Raw genomic sequence first — 26,945 nt, 5'->3', positions numbered from 1 at the left:
ATCTCAAACAGCACATTAACCCTAGTGCTAGAAGCTAGGTAAACCAGAGGGAACCAGTGGATGAGGGGAGAGCAGTGGATGCTGTGTAGCTTGGCCGCAGCAAGGCTTTTGACACAGTCTCCAATAACATCCTCACTGGTAAGCTTAGTAAATGTGGGTTAGATGAGTGGAGAGTGAGGTGGATTGAAAACTGGCTGAATTGCAGAGCTCAGAGTGTTGTGATCAGTGTCATGGAGTCCAGTTTGAGGCCTGTAACTAGTGGTGTTCCCCAGGACTACTGGGTCCAGTCTTGTTCAACATATTCATCAACAACCCAGATGAGGGAAGAGTGTACCCTCAGCAAGTTTGCTGGTGAAACAAGAATGGGAGGGGTGGCTGACACACCAGAAGTTTGTGCCACCATACAGCAAGATCTGGACAGGCTGGAGAGTTCGGCAGAGAAGAACCTGATGAAATTCAACAATTGTAGCATCCTGCACCTACGGAGGAATAACCCCATGCACTGGTACAGGTTAGGGGATGACCTGCTGGAAGGCAGCTCTGTGGAGAGAGGCCTTGGAGTCCTGGTGGACAACAACCTGACCATGAGCCAGCAATGTGCCCTTGAAGAAGGCCAATTGTCTCCTAAGGTGCATTATAAAGACCATGGTCAGAAGGTCGAGGGAGGTTATTCTCCCCCTCTACTCTGCCCTGGTGTGGTCACATCTGGAGTACTGTGTCCGGTTCTGGGCTCCCGAGGTCAAGAAGGACAGGAAACTACTGGAAAGAGTCCAGTGGAGGGCTACAAAGATCATCAGGGGAACAGAGCACCTCTGTGCTTTCCCTGTGAGGAAAGGCTGAGAGACCTGCATCTGTTTAGTCTGGAGAAGAGAAGACAGAGAGTGAATCTCACCAATTCTTATAAATATCTAAAGGGCTGATGTGAAGAGGGTGGGTTAGGCTCTTCTTGGTGGTGTCTGGTGACAGGACATGGGGAAACAGACATAAGCTAGATCACAGGAAATTCCATCTCAACATGAGGAAAAACTTCTTTACTTTGAGTATAACAGTGCTGGAACAGACTGCCCAGAAAGGTTGTGGAGTCTCCTTCTCTGGAGATATTCAAACTCACTTGGATGTGTTCCTGTCCCACCTACTTTAGGTGAACCTACTTTGGCAGGGGAGTTGGACCACATGATCTCTGAAGGTCCCTTCCAACCCTTATGGTTCTGTGATTCTGGGATTCTATGATTCCACAACAACACCATGCACTACAAGCTACTTTAACTTTCTAAGAGTGTCTCTTCAGCTAACAAAAGCAAGCCAACCCTGCTTAATGTCTGGCATTTGGAAGGCCTGAGACCTTTGTGACAGCATTTCTCGTAAGTTATATGCATCTAGTTCATTTACATTGCTACAGTGTTCAGAGTTACATAATCCCGTTCTCCATGTTCCAGTCCAGTACAGTCAAAATTTGGGCTGAATTTAATTTTTGAATAGTTATCATGGATCTATGAAAAAGTGTTGTGTGATTGTGTGCATGTGTGTGCATGTCATCACTTCTGAGACATATAGGTGCTATGTTAAAGGTGTAACAGCACTAAATCAGAAAAGTTAGATATAAGGAACTTAGTATTTTCAGAGTGGCACATCTCAAGTGGTATATTTCAGAAGAAAATACCTTATTGTTCATGCAACTAAGAACCTCAGCTTCCCAAAACAAAACTCCAAGAAATCTCTTAATCTGATATTTTTCTTACATATTATCGGGTGACCATCATCTCATCAAATGCTTTTCTACAGGGTTTTTGCTCCTATAGAATCATAGAATTGTCCAGGCCAGAAGGGACCTCCAAAGGTCATCTAATCCGACCTCCCCACAGTCAGCAGGGACACCCCCAACTAGACCAGGTTGCCCAGGGCCTCATTGAGCCTCTCCTTTAATATCTCCAGGGATGGGGCCTCAACCACCTCCCTGGGCAACCTGTTCAAGTGCTCCACAACCCTCACAGTAAAGAACTTTCTCCTAATCTCCAATCTAAATCTGCTCCCCTCCACCTTAAAGCCATTGCCCTTCGTCTTGTCACTACAGGCCTTTGTAAACAGGCCCTCCCCAGCCTTCCTGTAGGCCCCCTTCAGGTACTGGAAGGCTGCTATTAGGTCTCCCCAGAGCCTCAACTTCTCCAGGCTGAACAGCCCCAGCTCCCTCAGCCTGTCCTTGTAGCAGAGGTGCTCCAACCCCCTGATCATCCTTGTGGCCCTCCTCTGGACCTGCTCCATCAGGTCCATATCTTTCCTATATTGAGGGCTCCAGACCTGCACACAATACTCCAGGTGAGGTCTCACCAGAGCAGAGTAAAGTGGCAGAAACACCTCTCTGGACCTGCTAGCAATACATCTTTTGATGCATCTCAGGATGTGATTGGCTTTCTGGGCTGCAGCTGCACACTGCCTGCTCATGTCCAGCTTCTCGTCCACCAGCACCCCAAGTCCCTTTCCTCAGGGCTGCTTTCTAATACCTCACCCCCTAGTCTGTACTGATGGTGAGGATTGTTCCAGCCCAGGTGTAGAACCTTGCACTTGTTCTTGTTGAACCTCATGAGGTTCACCTGGGCCCACCTCTGCAGCCTGTCCAGGTCCTTCTGGATGACATCCCATCCCTCTGGTGTATCGACAACACCACACAGCTTGGTTTTGTCTGAAAACTTGCTGACGGTGCCTTTAATGCCTCTGTCTATATCATTGATAAAAATGTTAAACAGTACTGGCCCCAGCACGAACCCTTGAGGGACATCACTTGTCACTGCTCTCCATCTGGACTTCGAGCCATGGAGTACTATTGAATCATAGAATCATAGAATCATAGAATCATAGAATCATAGAATCATAGAAGCATAGAATGGTTTGGGTTGGAAGGGACCTTAAAGATCATCTAGTTCCAACCCCACTGCCATGGGCAGAGACACCTCCAACTAGAGCAAGATTCCTCAGAGCCCTATCCAGCCTGGCCTTGAACACTTCCAGGGATGGGGCATCCACGTCCTCCCTGGGCAACCTGTTCCAGTGTCTCACCACCCTCACTGTAAAGAATTCCTTTCTAGTATCTAATCTAAATCTCCCCTGTTCCAATTTAAAACCGATACCCCTTGTCTTTTCACTACACTTCCTGACAAAGAGTCCCTCTCTGGCTCTCCTGTAGGCTCCCTTCAGATATTGAAAGGCTGTTATAAGGTCTCGCTGGAGCCTTCTCTTTTCCAGGCTGAACAACCCCAGCTCTCTCAGCCTGTCCTCATAGGGGAGCTGCTCCATCCCTCTGATCATCTTCGTGGCCCTCCGCTGGGCCCGTTCCAACAGATCCATGTCCTTCCTGTGTTGAGGACTCCAAAGCTGGACACAGTACTCCAGATGGGGTCTTAAGAGCGCAGAGTAGAGGGGCAGAATCACTAGAAAGAAAGAAAGCTAGAACAAGATTTTAGACAAAGTTTAGCAAGATCTATGAATCTAGCTGAAAGCTAAGGAGCATGCAGAAGCATAAAATAAGTACTTAGACACCACAGAGGGTATGTAGGCTTCTGTTATTGAAGAAAAATATTTGCCCTATGAACTATTCCTTAAGAGTTCTAGTATTATACATATGGCAGACAAAAGGTACCATCAAATGAGGATAAGGGAATTAGTGGTGTTCCATGGAGCATGGATTATTAGCTTCTGGAAATAGGATGCAAGGAAAGAGCAATTCTAGCTGTTTTTTTCAAAAGTTATGCTCCCGTTAACAGGCAGGAAATAAAAAGGTCATTGTAAAAATGCAATAGTGTTTTGCCATACTGCTTGCTTTGGAGGCAAATGTTTTATTAAGATACTATAATGTTCTTTTCTAGGGACTGACTTCCCATGCTCGACAGAGGCAAATGGTTTGATGGTTTGGAGTTTGGTCTGTTTGATTTCTTTTGCTCTTTTTTTTGGGACATTTAGGATTTAGAATTTAGGACAGAATTTAGGATTCTGGCTTTTTTTCAGGGAAGAAAAAAATAAATCTGAGGACAAGATATTCCAGGATAACTGAGTTTTGGGAGGCAACAGCATACCTTCTTTTTTTTTTTTTTTTTTTTTTTAAGACACTGGTTAAATTCAGGTCTGTGAGACTTTTAGCCACTGAAAATGACATCTCAAATCTGAACCAAGGTACAGAAAGATGTGGTCAGTGTGTGAAATCCCAAGAAGTAAATCCCGCAATGCTTCAGATTACAAATTAAATGCAGTATGCAGCTTCATCTCCTCCACTTGCTGTGAGCTTTCCAGGAAGGTTTGAATATTATAAAATATGTAGTATGGCATAGAAAAAAAAATAAATTTGACAGTGATTAGGTACAGAGAAAGAATAGAATAATGCAAAGAAGTTTTCTGATTGTAAAGCTCTTCTTAATTTTCAGATGTGTCAGATGATTTTCTGTAGTCAACATCTCAGAGAAAAGTCAATGGATGAGTAGCAAAGCATTACCAACCTCTTCCGTCCCAACCCCTCCTTATACTAGTGAGTTATTTGGCAGGGATCTGTCTTCTGATAGTTCAAAACACATCCCTCAACTATTTTCTAGCTCATTTTCTCATTTTTTGAGATCGGCTTCTTGGGGTTCCTTACAAATTTAAAGTTCCTCTGATATGCCTAATGCCTGCTTCTTATTTATACTATGTTGCATTTAGTCTTTTGGGAAATGCTGAGGAGCTTTAGAGGGGTTTAAAAATTGCAAAAATAATATAATTTTTTTTTCCAATTATTGTATATGATTTGCACATATGTTTTACTGCCTGTTTCTTTTCAGAGACTTCTTCTTAAACTGGAAGGCCAAGAGAAAAGAAAGACTGTAATTTACTATTCACTATTACATACTACAAGGGGTCATCTCGCACTGCACTACACTGGGAACTTTGATATGGCATACTGCTTCTGAACCTCAGCTAATCCATCACCTGGTGGCAGGCTGCACACAGTTAGCATTAAAAAAGAACATCATCTGTCAGATTCAGATAAGAATCTATATCTATTTGCTCATTTTATGAAGCTTTAGAAACAGGTATAAGCAACAACTGCAAGGCATTACTGCAGGGACCAATGTTATTTGTCAGTGTACTATACAGGATACCAATCCAGACTGACCACATAATTAGGTGTTATTGAACTGTTCCAGCACTTACACAATGGTATGACAAAATAAGGTCTCACCAGCTACACAAAGTGTAGCCATGCCTTTTTTCCCTATACATTTGAATTCAGTACTAGTGCCACAGAGAGCTCTATAGAATTAATGATACTGGATAGCTTGGCCATTGTTGTCAAGATCCATGAAAGTTCTGAATATGAGAAATTAAGATTCTTTTTCTTTATCATTAAAACCCGTTAAATACACAATAGGAAAGCATTATTCATCACACTGATCTAAATTGTTGGTTTAGACAGTTCACAAGAACTAAAAAGCTGAGCTGTGAAACAATGCTTAGAGAGATCAAAGACAGATCTTCTGCAGTGGTATCAGCTCCCATCTTTAGTGGCCAAACCCCATATTCACTAAAAATAGTGAATTCTGTAGTTTCAATATACTCCTCAGAAGTTCCCCAAAATGATGAAAAAATAGTGTAAATGGGTTTTGGTCTGAAATTTCATCTCTATGAAGGTTAAACCTCATAAGAACTCAGGGCCAAATCTGCATTATCCTCGATTCATTCCTAAACTCCAAATCTGAGTTGTTTCCTAAGTCCTTGATCTTCATCCTTCCTGTGATACTGAAACAAAATAAGAAAAATACTGTGTATCACATCTTCTGCTAACAGAAGAACATTGACAAGCATTTAATGTAACATTAAATATAATTGCAAGAGTTATCAAGGGGAGGAAAAAATAATGCATTTGAAATTTCTAGTAGCTATCATTCATGAAAATTGTAAAGTATATAGCTGAAGTGTGAAAAGAAAGTCACAAAGTAAAACAATTTTGCAAGTCCATGAACATGCAAAGATATTAGCTTAGATGGATGTACTATATAGAGGAGACACTCTGACACTGCAGAACAAGGTAGTCAAAGAGTAGTAGGATGGCCTTTCCTAAAAATACTGTTAGACTATCACATGACAGATTTCATGAACTACCTACTTCTTGGAAAAAGTCATGGAGGAAAGTATTCAGGTTAATTCTGCATCCCAAAGCAACTCTGAACCCTGCCTGTGAATTTTTTACATGCATTAGTTATTCCATTGTGTAAACATTGAATATTTTTTGATACTAATCTTGTTTGGCAGTACAGAACCTTTTCTATTCCAACTGATTGTGTTTGGATACCTTTCACAATATATAGAAACTCTGAAGTCAGTGTGTACTCAGCAGTATACACTTTTGGGGGGTTGCCTTTTTTTGGTTTTGGGTTTTTTTTGTTTGTGGTTTTTTTTTTTTTTTTTCAATTGCTAGTAAGGTCTGATTTACTATTGGATTTTGCCTTAGTAAGCTTACAACTCCTCATGCCAGGCACTCAGTGACATTAACTTGTTGTTCAGAAATTTCCAAGTCAGCCGCAGAAGATACGACCTCTTGATGACAAAATGAGCTCTAGACCTACCTTGTTGTGTTGCTGCCTTCCAGTTTTGCATTTTTCTGGGCTTTTTACCTCTCATGTCAGCATTTTTCTCTTTAATCTTGAAGCTGCTGCTTACAGCTGACTCAACAGTTCCATTCCTTTGCTCCTTCTTTTCTGATGCTGTCTGGTCTTATCTCTGATACTAGCCCAAAGCTTGCCAAAATTTTCATAAAATAAAGCTGAAATGAAGTGCTGTACTTTGCAAAATTACCTTTTAGGCCCTGGTGTCTGAACCCTGGGCTTATGGACTCTTAGGAAAATCAAATGTGGGAAAGTAATCAAATATATGAGTTGGCTGCAGTCAGCTAGACTTTCTGGGGTTGTATTCTAGACAGAGCAAATGGAACGTAACCTTTCCCACAGATCTTGATCTGCAGCCCTTAGACGGCCCCCTCTGCTCTCATCCTTTAATTAAATAGCTATCCAGAACACAGTTCTGGCTTCAAAACCTCCTGCTTCCGCCTTAATCTGCTCCTTATAGTATTTACAGATGAGATTTTGATGAATTGTTCTGTTGATCACTGAATTTCATGGTAGTACTACCTTGCTTCCTCTCATTACACATAAGAACAATGTCCAGGAGAATGCACAGCAAAATGTCCAGGAGAGGAGTCAGTAATATATTTTACCAGTTTCAATGCTAGATACACACTTCTCTTTTTCCACTTCACTGCTTATGTCAGTGTTAGGATATTCAAATATACTTTAAGGTCCTTCTACAATCAACTGAACTGGCCTTAACATTGCTGTAGGATTTGGTCCAAGAATAGCAACAGAGATAACTTCCGGCCTCTCTCCTCCTTCTGGTTTTAAATAATTCACATATATACTTTCTTACCCTTTCTTGAATTACATGCTGGCAATATGCCTAGTATTTCTATAAAGTCTGTATACTGATTTTGAAAGATTTTGGATCTTTCATGTATATCACAGGATATCACTGAGGTCATAAACCAGAATTGATTTGATTTCATCCACAATTAGTTTCAGAAAAAAGAAGGTAGTCACAATCAGCATTTCAAGCAGAGGCACACAGTAATTTCTGATGTTAATTTTGATGTTAATACCTCAGGAAAGCATAAAGTTCTGGTTTTATAACCATTAATTATGGGCTGAAAGGTTTCAGGGACTCTTATTTTACCCAAACATTTTATTTGATTTGATTAAAAGCATTGTTTTGTAGCAAATATTCTAAAAAAAAAATAAAAAGCCTATTCTCTCCTGTGCGCTGCTGCCTCCTCCCCTACTCCAAAAAAAAAAACCAAACCCAAAAAACCAAAACCCCAAAACCAAAAACCTCAGTGAAAAATTGAAAAAATCATGGGCTTAAAATAGTTGGTTGTTCTGAAAACAAATGTGTTGATTTGTTTTGTTTTTCTTTTTAGCATCAGATGTGTTGTTTGCTATTTCTAAATAAATGGTGCCAAAAGACAAGCATATGTTGTTCTGCATCATGCACTGCAGGTGCTGCAGTACAGGCTTTCATAATGTGCCACCTGAAACTCAGAGAAGCTATTTCCTTTAAAAGACCAGATTGTGGAGCCCTAGTTCACACTGATAAGCACTTACTGATGCAAGCAGTTCCATTAAAGCCCCTCCTTTCAAGTAAGAACTAACTTAACATTAGTAAGTTTTATAGGCCAGCTCTTAGCTTCCAGTGTATTTTGGCATTAACAATCACATACTGACTGATTCATTTTTAGATCCTCTATACCTACTAAAATATGTAGAATATGGAAGTTATTGGCAAGTACTTAGGATTTAAAATCTGTTTCACATTACACAATTCATTAGATTAAAACTTTTAAGTGCAAAATCCAGCAGAACTCTGTTGTAAGTGTAGACTTTTACTTCTAATAATGTTGAACCTTACTGATCCATAGGTCAGCAAGTATTTGTTTAGGTAGATGTTAAGACCGAAGACTTATGTATACTTGCCATATATCAAGGAAAGTGGAGTCCAAGGCAGACAGTAACTGTATCTAATAGGAAAGGTAGGTAGAAAACTGATAGGTTTTTTTCTGGCTCAGACATATAATATGGGTTTTTATTATAAAACACTATACTTCTCCATTTACAGAATGTGGAGTTCTGCTGTGCCGTCTGGGATAAACTCTTTTAATCTGTACTGAAATTTCTGTTTACCTCTTCACTAGTTTTGAAAATCTTCTCACACCAGCTATGGGCACAATTGTGGAGAAAACTAGTCCAGATTTAGACTGAATTAGTAATTTAATTCTCAATTGCCTACATTTAAATGTTGTCTTTAAAAGGAAACACAGTTGTGAAAGCTGCTTCTATCACATAAAGGGAATGCACAAAATCAGCATGGAGGCATCATGATTGTAACCTCAAATGAGGCAAATAGTAGGTCCAGTTGTTAGAGCTGTGGGCAACATAAGTATCACAGAGGAAATAATGGAAATTTTTTTCCGGACTTCTATCTTGCTTCTGATGGAAGACTATACATATGATGACTAGGGGAAGAAATTAATACAAATTATACTATAGTCCAACCTCAGTGCAGACCTAATATTGTATGCATTACCTTAAGCAACTTTTTATGGCTTCTTGTATGAAAACTGCAGGGATGGTGTACTCAGGTAGATTTTGATGATGTGAAAAGGCACAATTTTTCTCATTGTCACATAAGGGTTGAGTCACATGATATAAGGTAAAATATATGGAACCTCTTACATTTCATTAGGATTTCTCTTATAAGAATCTTCTGTCTCAACTCTTCTCTCATATGATTGTGTCCTCAGGTGAGTGCAAAAATCCTTATGCACATCCATACTTATTTATATATATAAAACACCCAACATCAGTATAATGTGTGCACTGTGTATATATACTATATATACATATACATATATGCATGCATATGTATATATACATACATATCTATAAATGTACATACATGCATATATTATATATAGAAGTTATAACACTTAAATGAACCCTGACTTTGAGTTGGGTTGAACCATAAGCAAATAGGCTAAAATTACTAAATGTTGCCTAGGGCAACATTTTGTTGGTGGGTGATGTGACAAAAATAGACACATCCTATTCTAATTTTCCATTCTTAGTCTAAATTTTTTCTACAAAATAAATTAGGTGTGTCATCATAAATATCATGCCTGGTGTTGCTTCCTAGCAGATGCACCCTTATTTCTCTACTTTTTTTGGCTTCATCTTTCTGTTTGTCAGATAATTTGACTTTGTGGGCACTTTGCCATCTAAAGGATCGTTTAGGTGATGCAATATTTGATACTTAGTGTTACCATATATATTGTTCCCTATAGGCACTTTGAATTCTGCAACTTTTTATTCATCCACTTTCTACTGACATAGATGTAAGGACAGTTCAAGTGAGAAGAAGGAGCTTCTACTGTCATTCTAGTGAATGCTTTCACAAAGGAAATGTGAGTATTTAAGAATATGTTCCTTCATGTCTTTCGATAATTCTGTTTCTTCTTTGACATTTTTTTTTCCCAGCATTTTTAAAAGTTAAGATCTGGAGTCCATTGGTATTCTTTTTCAGGAAAAAATGGAATTTTTTTCCCTCATATTATAAATTCAGGTAGCCTGTGACACTCTTGAAAGAAAAATTTGCCTGAAATTTGAATCGAGCACTGTTGTAGGTGTGTGTTGCAGTGGCGTGTGGATCCCAACTCTCTGAGTGTCTGAAATGCGTGACTCATTCCATCTGTGACATACAGTCAAATCCCTCTTCCCTGAAAATCACAGCCTTTGAAACAGGTCAGTGCATACCCTTACTTTGTTCTAACATCACATTAGGATATGACAATCTCAATTACATTTGCAATTGAAGCTCCTAAGTGCAACTGCACTTTCTGGTTTCTATATACTCACAATGGCACTTGTGGAACTAGGGGGACTGTGAGGCTTGTGCTAGTCAAACAGTGTGGCAATTTAAGGTCTAATGTAACTCTTCTTGAAAATAAATCTATCCGAAATTTCGTCATCTGCTGTAAACAAATGTAAATTCAACACATTCATCAGTCATATAATTTATATGTAAATCCCAGATATAATATTGTACCAATAGGCTCTGCATGCTTGTGGGGTTTTTTTGGGACTTGCCAAATTTGGCAGATGGCTGGAGGTGAGTCTGGTCACTTACTCCCAGTAAGCACGCACAGAAACACATGTACACAATACTCATATATGCACATAGACTGCTCACTCTTCTCCTCAACTGGTTGGGCTGAACATTCACTGGTGATCACATGCTGGCACACGCACCCATGCTGGTTCCAGTGGCTGCCACCATGGCCATGTGGACCCTGACCCATGGTGCCCTCCCACAGCCACCACCCACCCCTCCATGCACTGATGGGACATGGGCCCTCACCTGGGAGACAGAAATGGAGATCAGAGAGAAGACAGGGCAGACCATGCCGGGCAGGGCATGGTCCCACAAGCACACCCACCAGCCCCTGCTCACACCTCTCTGGCTCCTTGTATCCCCTTTCCCCACTGTTTCCTCATGCTTGCTCCTCGGAGGAGTAAGAGCAACCACCCTTATCCCCACCTCTCCTGCCTCTGGTTCCTGCCACACACATCCCACAATAAGCTTTGTGCCACCCCCTATACCCCATTAAGTGTTCTGCAAACCCAGAGAGTGACCCGTCAGTTTGTGATGAGACCTGGAGAGCCATCACAGATTCATGGTGCTGGATGTCCCCCAGTACCAGGGGCACAGGCTCCCCAGGACACCCTGTGGAGGGGCAGGCAGGCTCTGAGAATTCTGTCTGGGGTATAGACACTCCCCCCATTGTGCCTCTAGGGTTTCTCATGGGGGTGTTGGTGGGTTCCTTGACCTGTCTGTTTTCCCCTGCTGTCCTCTCTTGTGTGGAAATAGTTATCACTTAACCTAAGAGTTTTACCATGATAAATCAGAAATATTCAATATATCTTGTGTCCCTGTGCAATAATATTTAATTTAAATAGAAAGCACTTTGTGATTACTAGCTCAAAATGACATTTGCAGATAGTATACTGGGAGTTTTACAATAATTCTGCATTGCATATGACTTCACATAGAATAAGGGACTATTCTGTTATCTATATTGTAAAGAAATTTGGAATTATAAATAGCTATGCTGCACCAAAATTAAGCCTAGCTTTACCTTGACTGTGAAGGAGTGTAATGGTCTGACTTCTGACTCTCTTAATTTTTAAAAAAATCTGCTGTGAGTATGTCCCAGTAGAGGCAGATTATAGTTTGAGGTCCATTGAAGTCAACATACAAAAGGACCTCATCTGAGATTAGTCACCACAGCTCAGTTAATTTTCTGCTCTAAAATTATGATCTGCTACTTTAAAACTTGTTACTACAGTATTCTTCTGCAACAACAGCAAATTACACTAAAATGAAACTTAGTTAATTCAAATGAGCTTTACTTCCAAATATTCCTTGGTGGGTGGCTGAGATTTACTGACTGCTTTGCGAAAGTCAGAAGCCCACATCAGATCCTTGAAGAAGACACACAGACCTCGGTTGTTGGTGTGAGTTATTCCACCCTGTCAGCAGCTCAAGGTTCTTCCTGACTCCCCTGAGTGACAGCTCCTAGTCCTATGATGGCAGGAATGAGAGAACAGGGTCATGTATTTTTTTCTAAGCTTATTTATGCTAATACATGGGTTATGGTTTCTTCCCCTCCTCCCAACATGCATTTGGACATGCACATTCCCCACTGCCTTCTCACTTTCCTCCAACACTTATTGAAGTAACAGCCTCACAGTGCTGGGGAGGACTGGGTGAGACATGAAAATTCAGTTGTTGAGAAACCAGCTTTAGTCTCATGTGTGTTGATGTGTTTCTGTGACTGAAGTAAACAGAATCAAACCCTATTAACATAAATATTTTTTCTCTCAGAAAAAGTCAACACTTTGCCATGATTTATGATTGTTGGAATTTAAAGTGCAATTGAGATAACCTACTTAATCATTCTGAGGCAATAGGCATTCTTCATATTGGATGGTTAACAGCTACGTAAGCCAAATAGGGACTAGTTGGAAGAAAATATTGTTGTTGAGCTAACTTCTCAATAGATGAGCTTATTGCATAGTTTGGCACACCCCAGGCAGATCTAGAAGAAGGTAGTTTACTTCCAGAAATATTTCTCTGTAGTTAACTTTTGGGGCTGTAACTATACTTCACAGTAAAGAGTAATACATAATACATATATTTTTGTCCTTCCTAATTGCATGATGAGCAATACAGATTTGTACAGATGAATGTTAAAATTAATCTTTGTAAACAATAAATCTGGACTGAGCCAGGCATCAAATGGACAGGAACTATATTATATTATTTCAGGAGTATTCTTCCGTCTTTTTTATCTATGGTAATTTAGAAGAAGTTTATGGTGCATGCTCTGTTTAGACGGAAGCTAAAACATTTATCATGACAAGAAGACAGATTTGATAGAACCAGCAGTAATGAACAAATGATTACACCTTCAGCTTGTTCTTATATAGCTTATTATATTTAAATGCTAGAAAAAATAATGGATTTGATACAAATACCAGTTTTGCATGCAGCCATTTTAGCTGTTTATTTTAACTATGTTTTCAGTCCGATCGGGTCTTGTTTTCTTCAACACAGTGTGCAAAAGAGACAGTGTGTTCATTCTGATTGGTTAAACTAGTATTAGGTGTCACAGTCATATGTTTCTGAGGCAATGTCTTCACAATGGTTGCATGTATACTCATATATGTATATGTATACACTCATGCATATAAATAGAGAAGTTGTTTCTGTGGCTGAAAGTGGTTGTGGCTGGTACAGACCCATTCTTGGTTCCTGGCATGGAGGAAAGTCGTGACAGGAAAATATACATGACCCAGAAATTTTTAGATGTGCTGTAGTATAGAATCAAAGCTCTCACCAGTATATCCACACTTATGCCAATGCACAAAATACTGTGAAAAAATGGTGTGAATTCCCAGTAAATGCTGTGAATGCCATTCAGGTATAGTTAAAAATTTTTACTGAAATCTTGTGTTAATAACTTTTGTATTAAGCATTTATAAGCCACTTTCTTATCAAAGGTCATTCATTAGGATGCACTCTTAGTTTAAGGGGTTTTTTTGTATTATAATTGAAGTTTTCATGCCTTCGGAAAAACACAAGGCAGTATCCATTGCTTCTGCTTTATTGTGGCCATGGAAATCACCTGATGAATAGTAGTTTAGTGTTTCTGTCCTACATATGACTTCTCTCATTTGTGTTGCTTGTGTGTAAGTATATTTTCAGTTGATAATCTCTGAATGTATGTACATAAAAAACCTTTTTTCTTTTTTTAACTTTGATTAAGATGCTTCAGTTTATTAAATTTGTATAGGCTTAATATACTCAGTGTAACCATTAAGCATTTATGAAAAGGGAGTTGTTACATCTGACTGTAGATGCTCACTGTATCTTGTCATTTCTTGTCATTCCTTACCAAAGCGACCCTAAGTTATAACTTGTCTAACTTACTGTCATTGCTATGCCAGACATTTTGGTATTTGATGTAGAAAATGCCATTGTGACTGTCAAGGAATGATACATGGGGATCTATGCAATACCTTTTGTGTGTGTGTGTGTGTGTAAGAAAAGTGAATCTTTTAGAAAAACTGAACAACCTATAGGAAAATAAGAAAATAGATTAATGCATTAAGATATTTTATTTTCATAAAATGTCTTGCAGTTTCCCTAATAACCTACTATTTGTATGTATCAAAGTAATATTTTTTCCATTTTTATTTCTTAGCACTGTTTTAAGTCTTCAAATATATCTATGAGCTGGAAAAACAGGGAAGTTATTCTATATATGCCATAGTCAATGGATGTAAATAGCATACATACCCCAGAGTGCAGAGGTGAGTACTTCAGAACACAGGCAGCTCCTAAAAAGAGTACAGGGATATTTGAAATCATTGGTTTCAGAGCTTTTTTTACACCAACAGGCCCAACAATGCCTGCCACACCCCGAGGGTGTAACCACCTAAACTTAAGTTCAGCTCTGATACAGTGAAACTTGGTTAATTTGGGGCGAAGCTTCTGTCAAAACAGTGAAGTTTGAGACAGGGCTGCTTGAGAAGCCTTCCCTGGGCCTTGAGAGCTCATTTATGTCTCAGGTCCTTGCATGGTGTCCTGACTGAAGCTGTGCTGCATCTAGGAGCCAGCCATTGCCCAGCCATGCACCAGCCCGTTGGTCAGACCTTGGACCTGCCTGGTGGCTGTAGGCCTGTCTGGCCCTGCCAGCTGTGTGGTGGGGCCGCCCTTGGTAGGCATGTCCTCATGCCTCTGAATGTTGAGGCAGGTGGACTGAAGCTGTGCTCCCATTTCAAATGTCATATTGAAAGAAGAAATTGTGGCTGAAAAGCCTTAGCCTGGCTGAAGAAACTTAGAAAAAAGCTACTTAGAAGGAAGAATTTCTAATGGGTATACAGTGGAAACCATGTGGAAGATACAGAAGGAGTTGTCACAAACGAATGGCAGTGATGAAAAAGAACGGTCATTTCTCTCTGGCACTGGATGATGCTATTTTTTAACATGAGACCACAATGAAACATCCACATTTGAAGTAATTGCTGCCCCAGTTCTCGCCCCGGGTCTAGTAACTGTCCTGCTGGCAGAAGTTGCTTTGTCTTCCAATCTGCCCATGTGTACTGCTTATATATCACTTACTTATCACCATGCTGTCAAAGCAAACTGGCTTAACCCAAAAATTTGAAACAGATCTTTGCTAATGAAGCCCATTTTGATGGAAACAGCACAAGAAGAACTCACACAACAGCTGAACTGGCTCATCAGAGGCTGTCGAAGTGTTTGGTCCCTAAAACTAAATGGCTTTAACAGACTTAGCATTTTACCCAAGTGGCCTATGTATATTTGATAGAGAGCTCCAGTGGAGAAACAAAATACAGGAATTGAGTAGAACTATATAAGGAGAGAGAGCACAGAAATGTGCATGCTGCAAATTGTGAGCTGGAAACATTTTGGGTGTATTCTGCAACAACATTCAATAGATGTCATTGTTTTATGGTGCTGTGATCATCTTCTCTTGAAAACATAAAAAACCTCAATGGATTGTGACTTCCCAAGGGTATAGGAAAGAGATGCTGAAATTTAAAAGAGCAGATTTTACATCTATGAAAAAACACTCTTACAAAAAGGCTGAAAAGCAAAGCAGAAAACCTCAGACATAGTATATATAGACTGCAGGCTATTTCTGGACACTGTTCTCAAGAAATGAGTGGTTTGCATACTAATGAGAAGAAAATGTTGAAATAAAAGAGTGATATTAAAACCTTTGTGACTTATGGAAAGATATTGTTAGACAGTAAAGGTATTGTTAGACAGAAAATCTACCCTTTGAAAAGTGATCTCTCGTCTTGAATAAATTAGAAGGCAGACTATACAAGCTAACATTGAATTCTGAAATCTAACAGGAAAATATGGTAAAAAGAATAATTCAAATTTCAAGATTAATTATTGAAATAGAATTAGTTTCAGAAATTTGACATCCTGATGAATTCTAAGATGTACTATATTGTTCTAAAATGAATCTCTCTCCTTTTCTTCTTTAAATTGTAATCTGTATGTTAGCAGGAGAATTTTTCACTGAAATTTAAAAACTAAAAGGGGTTGATCTCTCCTGGAATGCAAAACCTATGAATTTGATACCCACATCTGAAAGCACTACCTCTTTCTAGTCAGTATAGAGTAATAAAACTCTAAGTATAGGCTAACACACTCTGAGGAAGTAATTTATCTTTGGCAGATATCTACATGATGATTAAATGTATTGCAGTCCTAAAGAGCCTGTTTCTCTTTATTGCTAATAAATGGACTTTAGACCACTAACTAGAAACCTCAGAGTAAAACAGAGTACATGAAAAGCCCGTTTCTTTCTGTTGATTTTAAAGAGAGCCAAGATGACAGTTTTCTTCAAAAATTTCAAAATTAACTTACTGAAAACAAGGAATTGTAAATGACAGTCAATATTCTTTCCAGGACACAAAGTTTAAAAATATATTGGAAAAAACCTCTAATATTAATCCCTGAAATGTACCTAGTTTGTTGTTCAAGATGGCACAAAATGGAAACTTCCTTCTGATTTTCTTCTTTTGGTTTCTCGAAACATGAATTACTTGTTCTACTTAATTGTTGTCTCAATAGACACGTCATTCAAGCTTTGGACAATTCTTCAAGATGGTTTTGCTAGTAGAACTTCAGGTGTGTTGTTACTCTCTTTTGCTAAAAAATCTTCAGGGAAAGAATATATAAAAGCTGTTTATTAGATGTTTTAAGTAATTTTGTTTAATAAAGGAAGAATCAAAGAGAAATAAAGAGAGTTAAAGAATGAGAGAAGGCACAAAGACTCACAAAGAAGCTTCTCTTATGGAAGACTCCATAAAGAAGTATATTTTTCACCTTCCTAAATTATGTGTTTGCACAAAGCAGGCAGAACAAGATCATCTTCATATTAGTGCTTTTGGGCGCTAAAATGGTGAAAGAAGAACAATGAAGTGCACACCACATCTTTTACTTTCATTTTCCTCACTGATGGCATCTGTCATTTTCCTTCTCATTTTCAATTTGAAGAAAAAAAAATCTGCTAGTAAATGACACCTTCTGATCTGCAACATAGAAGCCTAGAGGGACTTGTTCACTCAAGCTCACTAGTAACATAGGCAGCATGCTACAGCTCATATATTTTTTCCAATTCAAAAGTGCCTGAACACCTAGCTCTCAGATGACTTGCAACATGATGTGTAAGAGTGGATAGTTTCACACAATTCATATCTTTTTTTTATCACATTTCATATGGGGAAGAAAAAAATCCATCTATGTCTTTTTGCAGGATGTGTCCACAATTTATTCTACAACTATTCCTTTCATTATGGTAATAATGGGTTTCGTGCATCTGCTCTTTGGCAAATTATATACCCAATTTACTTCTGTTTTGGAGCTTTCCACAATGCAAATTTAAATAATTTCAAACACAGCTCAGCAGATGAATGGCCAGGTCTGGTTTCCTCAAAATCTCCATGAAAACTAAACTCGTTAACTGAAAGAAACTGCATCAGCTCTGCTCCATTTTTGATGTAGCACCTGGTATTGTTTAATTGAATTTAATTTAATAGAAATGATCCAATCATTCCCCCACCTCCTGTTCACTTTTACCTCTTCCTATAAAACCACAACTCACAGGAAATATGTACTATCTACACATCAAAAGTCCTCCTTTTTTTTTTTTTTTCTTTTATTGAACCTTGTAAGTTATTAAAAATACACAACATTTATCATAATAATTTTTGATCATATGAGGTGAGCCACATATTAACTTAATGAATTTAAAAATCATCTTAAAATGAACTTAAAAAATACAATCATTCATGTTAATACAAGAGTTGAGGTACGCAAAAAATATTAAGAATGAGACTTTGAGTCCAAAACAAACCCCATATTTATCAGCCTCTGTGTGGGGGGAGTGGGTAAGGAATGGGCAGAGGTTTGGCTACCACTCTCTGCTTTCTGACTTGATTTTTAACATCTGTGTTAATACTCAGCTGAAAGACAATAATTCGGTGCTGGCATGGATCATAGCTGCTACAGCAATTCATTTCTACTTCCTGAGGATGAAGAGGAAAGAGAGAAATAAAGGTGACTAAAAGGTGTGCCTGAGTTTCTGTGTCTTTTGGGAAAGCACCTATACTGATGCACTTTATGAGCAAATCCTTGCTCCAGGCTTTACATAACCTAGAAATTTAACCAGGAAGCCTTAAAAGAATTTTAAATCAAAAAATATGGGGGTTCCCAGGTACTTCTGAACTGTTTTCTAAGAATATCCTTAGTGCTTGCTAAAATTCCAGAAAAAACTGTTGTCAGGTCACAACTGCTAAGATGCATGTGAAATGGTATTTTCAATCTACATATTTGGTGGGGATTTTTTGCTTGTTTTTCAGAACAGTAAAACTTTTGACTTCATTTGGAAGATACCTGTTCTGAAATAAGAAAACAGGAACAGGTTAAATAAAAAGGGTAACATTTTAAGATGTTACAATTACTGGAGATTTCTTTTCTGATTGCAGTTCATCTTTTGTCAGTAAAAACAATACAGCTGTGTAAGGATAATGGCTGACATTACATTTTAAAGCAATATCTAAAATTATGTGTTAACAGATTGTTTCATCCCTTTGAACTATTATCTTTCTCTCCCTAAAAGCTGAGTTCTGACTTCCACGCATGCAATGACTTCTCACCTATTTCTTTCAATTTTTTATTTCTTTCACTTGTGCAGAAGACAGCTCTTAAGATAGGGGAGAATCAATCTAAACAATCACAAATAAAATTAAGAGATTTTATATTTAAAGTAAACTTGTAAGTTCATAAAAGTGAAAACTTAATAATGTCCCCTTTATAAAGAATGAAAGCTATTTAAAGAAAAGCTTTTTATCTTGCTCATGCACCTTGGGTGTGTCCAGAACTAAATTAATTCAAAGTTTCACAGGATCATGTGACCTTAGAATGTTTTATTACAAAAGGCTATACAGGAAACTTTAGATAAACCAAAAAGCATTTTCATCATGGACACGCATGATACAAAGCCAAAATATTGGTCAATCAGTGAGTATTCACTGATTTTATTTTTTTTATCCGGGGAATTTTGTGTGTAAATTAGTGATGAGCATTTTCCAAAGAAGTGGAAGGTAGCAGAAAACAGTTTCCCTACATAAGTGCAGGATACATGATAAAAACCAACTGTGATCATGTGCATCAAGGCAGCGCAGCTGTGAATGTCATTGTGCCTCCCAGGACACCACAAGTATCTGTAGAGTCTGGCTGAAAATTCCCGGTTTAAACTGATATCTCTCAAAGAACGTGGCCCAAATTTTCTGCAGCTGCAACTTGTTTGTTTGCCCTTGGTCTTTTAGAACCAGGTATATGAGCAGGCAGGTATGTAGGTGTTTTGGTAGGGGGGAGCACTCCAGTAGCCAGCAGTACTTTCTCAGTAAGACATTTCTTAGCTATCATTTTAAAGATGCTTAGTGTCATCCAATGACTGGTATGTAAACAGAGCCTTTGAAGTTTCACTGACAGTAAATTTATAAGGAGTTTAGCTTATACGACCGGATGGCATAATCCTTGGTTTAGAAGTAACATTTGACTGTAGAAAGGACCATACTCTTTTTCTCTGTATATAAATCATGAAACTTCTGAAAAGAAATACTAGTGCTCTGACACAAAAGTGTCCTAACATCTGATAAAATTATTCAGAAGTTTAAAAATATATAATATGAGAAAAAATGAAGACTTTAGCACAAGAGAACTGCCACAATTGTGTATGGTAAAATTCCCAAATGTGTTCCATGACAAATCCTGTTTCTAACTTTCCGATTTTTCTAAGCTTTTATCACTTGATATGAAAATTTCTCTGCTTCCTTCCCATTTCAGGCTGAGCTACTTGGGAAAATAAACCAGAAAAACTAGCTGGTTCTAGTTCCAAGTTAGAGACATTTTGATACCCCTGTCAAAAGTAAAAATATTCTGGTTTTTTTTTTCCCCCTTAATTCCCTTTGAAGGCAGGGAGGAAGGATAGGTAGGAGAAGGGGAAAGTGAAACTATGTCAAATATCAGAGGGACTTGAAGCAGAAACTCGACCTTTTGCAAGTGGACACAGCCAGCATTTGTGTCATTCAACATTGTGTCAAATGTGATGAATGTCTTATTTTTAAAACAGAAAGTTTTGATTATGTTAAAGAAATAGTTTTCATTCAGAAACTACTTGTGTAGAAAAATCCCAGTTAATTTTTCCTAGTTCTTTCTTGTCTTTTGAAAGTTAGAAATCTCTGATTTCATATCTTGGTTATGTTAATGTACAAAGATCACTTTTGCATACAATGGACCATTTTAGGAACAAAATGATACATGGAGCCTTGAACACAGGAAAGAAAAAAAATAACATCTTGATATATCATCTGGTAATTTTCAGTGTTTAGATCTTTTAAATTTGCTGGAGTTACTATTGTGTGGTATACAGAGATTAATTTGCTCAGCAAGCACTTGCAAAGGAAGTGCTTGTGCTCTAATGAGTTTAAACCTTATGCCAGGCCAACTCTAATTGATCCTGCTCTTTAGGAGAAATCCTTTTCTTAATGATCGCTTCAAGCAGCTTAATAGACATGAGAAGATTTACCTTGTAGTCTTTCAAGAATACGTTCTTGATGGAGACTTAATGAGTGACTTTCTGCTGTTTCTCTTTTGAGTTTATCACAAGCTTAACACACCTTTGTTATTAATGTCTGTGACTGATGTAACCTCTTTTCGAGCATCAGGTAGATGGGGCTTATGAAAAGTTGAGAAAGTTTTCAGAAACCAAAAGGAGTTTGAATTACGGTAAAAGAGAAGCCAGCAAAACAACAAAATCCACAAAATCCGCATTCAGATCAAAGGTTTCAGAGAAGACTCTTCTTCCCTTCCCTTCCCTTCCCTTCCCTTCCCTTCCCTCCTCCCTCCTCCCTCCTCCCTTCTCTCTTTTCTCTTTTCTTTTTTTTTTTCTCTGTTGTAGAGAAAAGAGTTAATCACCAAAGGAAAAGCCATGCTTGACCTTTGGATAGCACATTCAGAGTACTGCCAGGCAGTATTCACAGGAGGCATTGTTTCTCAAAGGTGAGATGCTCTGTGCATCTATTCCTGCTGCAGAAGGAACAGTAGTTACTCCTATTCTTTTGAAAATGCAGTTTACTCTATTTAGTCTCTGGAAAAATTGGTGTGGAAAAGCAACATTATATGCACACGCTGCTTCTTGCGACTTCATTTTAGGACTCCTACATGCAGAGAAGAGTCTCCACCAGGCCCAAATTTAGGACCCAGTTAGCAGTAGGTACCTGCTTATTAAATAGACATATAGTCATTCACACATGCTGAATGTAACAGATGAAATACTTTATTTCCTACTGTATAGGAACTGGCAGAGAGTGATCTAAATCTAAATCTGGGGTGGAATCTAGGTTTACTGGGTGGATAGACATTAGTCTAGCCTCTAAGCACTTAAATGTGAAGCAAGATCTATATAATCTCCTACATAAAAAAAATAAACAAGCAAGTAAACCCCACCAATACATGAAAAATAAAGGCCCTTAATATAAGAAATAATGCATGACTTATACATACACATATGTGTATCCATACAGAGGTAATATTGCTTTTTTTATCTGCCTTCAGGTTTGTTATTGAAAACCTGAGAAGAGGAAAATGTCATCATCTTAATGATCAGTTCAGGTTGGATTTCTCCAAAAATAGTCTGGGAGAAAGCAAGAAACAGCTTACATGAACTGGACACATAGATAGCTCACCATATTGGTGTGGAAATATAAGAAAGTAAAATATATGGATTATATAGCAAATGCACAAGTAGGTATCGGAAAACTGGGAGAAAAAGTTAAAACCCGAGATAGAAGATCCTGAGGCTCTGCAAAAGCAGAATATATTGCATATATTCTATTAATTGGGTGTTCATTCTTACTCCCAGAAGAAAGACAAGGCTTTCCAAGTTTCCTCTGCTAGAGAAACAAATGGAACAACTGAGTTAAGTGAAATTAAAGATAGATCACAAAAAATCATGAAACAAAACACAAGGTTACACTATAGTTGTAACACAAATTCAAATTAAAATCAAAAAGAAAAAATGAAAACAAGTCAACAAAAGCCAAAACCATCCAAACCAACAAAACTGTGGCACTGTGGAAATTGAGGGCTAGATCCCTAGATATATAAAAATAAAGTGTATGCAGTAGACAATGAAATTAATAATGAAATTTTAAGTGTCCTAGATTGAAAAAGGAGAGAATTAAGGCAATGTGTGTGTATATATATTTATACATATAGACATAGGCTATACAAATATATACATACATATATATCTGTATGTGTATACATGTATATGCGTGTATATGTACATACACATGTACATACATACGTGTATGTGCAATTTATATATATATATTTATCTGTAAAGCATATGTATGCATAAGGGCTCTTATGTGTATGTATTTATTATTTTGGTTTCAAGTAACAAGGTACATATATGCCAGTAAGTGTGTATATGAGTAAACACTTTTCCCCCTTTTGTTCTCTTAATGAGAAACTTTAGTGGGCTAAGCTATACCCACGTGAAATTTCCAGGGTTATAATCATAAGAAAATTATGTTCCTTTCATGCTTCAAATAATGAAGGATCTATCTTTATAACTATTTTTCCTAGTTTTCATTTTTCAGCATGACCACAATATATATTTCCCTACCAACAGGTTTATTATTATTATTCCTCTCAAATATGTGATTATCTAGTTCATTTATCTAAGAAATTAAATGTGAATAATTTGGATTTATAGAATTTTAATGAATCCATAATATCTTAATTTCTAACCTTTTATTAAGAATGCTAAAATTGAACATAAGTAATGGACATGCTACTGATGACATCTATTTGTAAAATTACAGGTATTTAATATAATTATTACATTTTTGGTATACTTTAAGAAATGAAGGCTCATAAATGTGTGTCTTCTGCCTTCTATACAGATCCTACCTGACTTAAGTGCTACACTAAATAATGGAAATCATGCTACTGAAGTGTACTTGAGTTCACCCTCTTCCATGTATCACTGAAGTTTCCCACAAAAAAACAAACGGATTCCAGGAAAATTAGATGGCAATTTCCTTTCATCTTTAGTATTACCAGAGCATATATATATAACCATGGCAGAATTTTTTTTAAATGCTATATTCTACCTCTAGTTCAGAATTTGCATGTGTGTAGGTCCATTAAAATAATAGGATGGTTAATATTCTAGTGTTCTGATGCAGGAGGACATTTTAATTTAAAATGGCTTGCTCATGTAAATTACATTTTCTACAAAATGTTTTGGGTTTGGTTTGTTGGGCATTAGGTTGTTGGGGTTTTTTGAAGGGCGGGGGAGGGATTGAGGGGAAAGCGAATACCACAAAAGCAAAAAACAGTTAAATTACCTGTTAGCTGTGTATATCAGTGCAAGGAGAAAATACTTTTAATAGTAGACATTATTGTCTCATATAAGCATCTAGACTAGAATATGCAGCTAATATGCCAAGAAGAGAAGTTTCAGCACATTTCTCTTTCTAAACAATTAAATAACGAAGGTGAGGGGCACCATATTCAAGACAGTACTGAATAATATTGTGTTACTCCTGCCTTTCTCCTGCTACTTTTTCTGCTGTGCTATTTATCTTTCCCAGTGTTACTGCTTCCCTGTCACTTTATAAATTTTTGTTAATGAGTAAATGAATAACTGCCAGACTCCAGTTCTACATCTACACAATTCAACGTCACATCCAATATTACTCATATGTATTACTGTTAGAGCTGTCATAAAACAGCTAGACCTGCACACAAGGTATTAATAATAAAATCACCTAAGGAGAAATATGGAGGATGTGTTACTCATTTGTGAACATCATATATTTAAGCTTGCCCATTACGCAAGGCAAAGTGATGTCGATATGAAAGATATCAAATGCAACTTCAGTTGTAAGTCTTAAAGTAATCCTTTTTCTTTCACCTATTACACTAAAACAGTATAGTCCATGGTCTACTGATCTAGTATGTTATACATACATATTATATAATTAATATAAATAATCATCAACCCACTTGGAGGTTACATTTATTTTCACTTTCCCATAGCACAGCAAAATAAATGTCATAATTTAGGAACAGAGAAAGGCTATCTGAACATTAGTGTTTAATATCCAGGTTCTTCTGAGGTAAATGGGAGTTTTGCCATTGTATTCAACACTATGGTTACTACACACCAGAGAATTAATTTGTTGTGAAGCTGATTCTGATGAATCAACACAGCAGCTGGTGATTTCCGTATTTGGAACATTAATGGAAACTCTTGGCCTTACAGTTCACTTTTAAAAAACGAATATGTGAAATGTGTGTATAATTTTGTAATGTTATTTTTGGCATATGAAGATCAGTGGTCCAGTCCATCTAGCCATGAACTATGAGATTAATGAGAGTTGGGAGTACTCAATACTAGGAAGATTGTTTTGGAGAGCCATTCACTCTAGGTCTATGGGAAAGACTGGGCAAACTTTTCATGAGATTATTATAAGTGCAAAAAGATCAATCAAGAACCTTTAGACGTAGAACATTATCTAGACACCTTCACTGCTGACCTTCTTTTAGGGCTCTTTGTAGGACTCAGAAGTCCCTGTCTCATGAAAACCTTTTAACAAGAATTTCTATTTATTTTCTTAAGTGTTTTCTTTCTTCTTTTTCTCCTCCTCTGCCTCCTCTTCTTCCTCCTCCTCCTTGTTCTCCTTCTTCTGCCTCTTCTTCATTTTGATAGCTCTTTATGTGTTTCTGTGCTCTTTTTGTTTTTCAGAAAGCTTCATACCTTGAATTTCTGTTACTTTACTGCTGTCAATGTGTGTTTATTTTCAGTTCCCAATACAAGGGTAAGAGGGCCTCAAGGAGATATTGAAAGTTCTGTCAAAGAGGGGTTGCTGATGGCAGTTGATGCTTGCAGCCTCACAGAGTAGATTAAACAGACAAGTCTTTTGCAGCTCAAAAAGTCCTTTTCTCATTTACTTTCAAGTTCACTTTTATTATGAACTTTAAATCACAACCACATTGCCAAGATTCATGGACCTTCTTAAGTACCAGTCATCCAGTGCACCAATCAAAGAATAAATAAGATGCACAATCTTATAATATCTAGACCATAATGAAGTCTGTGTTTAAATTTCATTCATGTCTTTGGCAGTAGTGTCATATTTAAAACAGGGCTCTTCTGATCTACTCCAGGTTGAATCTTACCACTGTGAGCAAATGACAACCAAATCAGTCTTATTTGTCTTTGTGGGGCATAAACTATGACTAAGACAATTATGTAATTCTAGTGATCCCATATTATTAACACTAAATTACAGTAATATCTTCATATGATTAAGCAAGAATAATTATATTGATTATTAATTTTTATATTTGAAGAAAGAAGTCACCTTATTTAAAAAAAAAGTCATAGCTTTTTTTTTGTTACTCTGTGCTGCTCTAAACCTACAGCATTTACACAGACACAGTATGCAAATAACCTAAGTACAGAATTGAACAGTTCATGATTTGAGATCCAAGTCCCATCTAATTAGTATAACACTTCAAATCCCTCTAACTTCGAGTTCTGCATATGCATACATTAGCATGAGTTAATGTGAAATTATTGTCTAGGCAAGACTACATGTGGGTTAGGAAAAATTTAGATAGCTAAGATTATGCAAATAGATAGTAAAACACTGTGAGTTACAAACAGAAATAAATTATACATACACACGCTAAAAAGAAATACCTAAAGAATCTGATCATCACGTGTTAGACTAAGGAGAATATTACTACAGATCAGTAGAAATGTATTTGAGTCAGTGCACTTTGAAAAATCATGGTCATACTTTCCTCTTTAAAGGTTTTTTAGTGTGCTTTTAACACATACTTTGACACATTTTCTTCTTGCTTTAGTTAGGCTAAATTTTTAGCTGTACATAGGATATGTGCAATGAAAAGTTATCCAGAAAGAACCACAGTTCTTTAAATGCTTAAACTGATAATGGTCAGAATTCTATTCCCATCTTTAGTTTAAATAAAAGGTAGAAATACTCAAACCTAGATGCTTCAAAGGAACTGCAAATTTATGGCAGTAGCTCTGGTCTCATAACCACAAAAAAAAAACCCACAAAAGGAACTGTTTTGTTTTGCCTTGTCTTGTTTTAGTTTTGCTTTAATTGTAATTTTTAAGTTATTTGATTTTCTGTGGTGGGGTTTTCTAAGACATGCAGGCTGAAATCTTAGATGAGATTGACATCAATTAAATAGTGCCGATTTATCTCAAGGCAAAATCCGTTCTCCAGTATTAATCTGTAATAACCAAGAATTAATCTGGAATACAAGCATTAAATAAACTCTAGGAACTGTCAATGTACATTACAGTAAAACAAAATTGTCATAAGTTTTTTTTACACTGAAACTGTACACTGAGGAACCGCATCTTGAGGGCTAATGGAGATAAAGAGGGTGGTAACAGAGTCCCCAAAAGTATGTGCACAAGAAAAAAACATTGGAAATGCAAGGAGAAACAGCAGGTCTGTAAGGACGAGTCACAGATGGTGTGTTACTGGTTTATTAAAGGAAAGTAACCTTTGGATGTGTGTACAACCGGCTTTAATTGCAAGAAAGAAGAACAAAGAATAAGTCTCCTTCACAAGTAAAATTACATAAAG

Source organism: Calidris pugnax, unplaced genomic scaffold (genome assembly GCF_001431845.1).
Source record: "Calidris pugnax isolate Ruff unplaced genomic scaffold, ASM143184v1 scaffold178, whole genome shotgun sequence".
Lineage (NCBI taxonomy): Eukaryota > Metazoa > Chordata > Aves > Charadriiformes > Scolopacidae > Calidris > Calidris pugnax.
The sequence above is the reverse complement of the archived record's forward strand: the minus strand, read 5'-3'. Positions refer to the sequence as shown.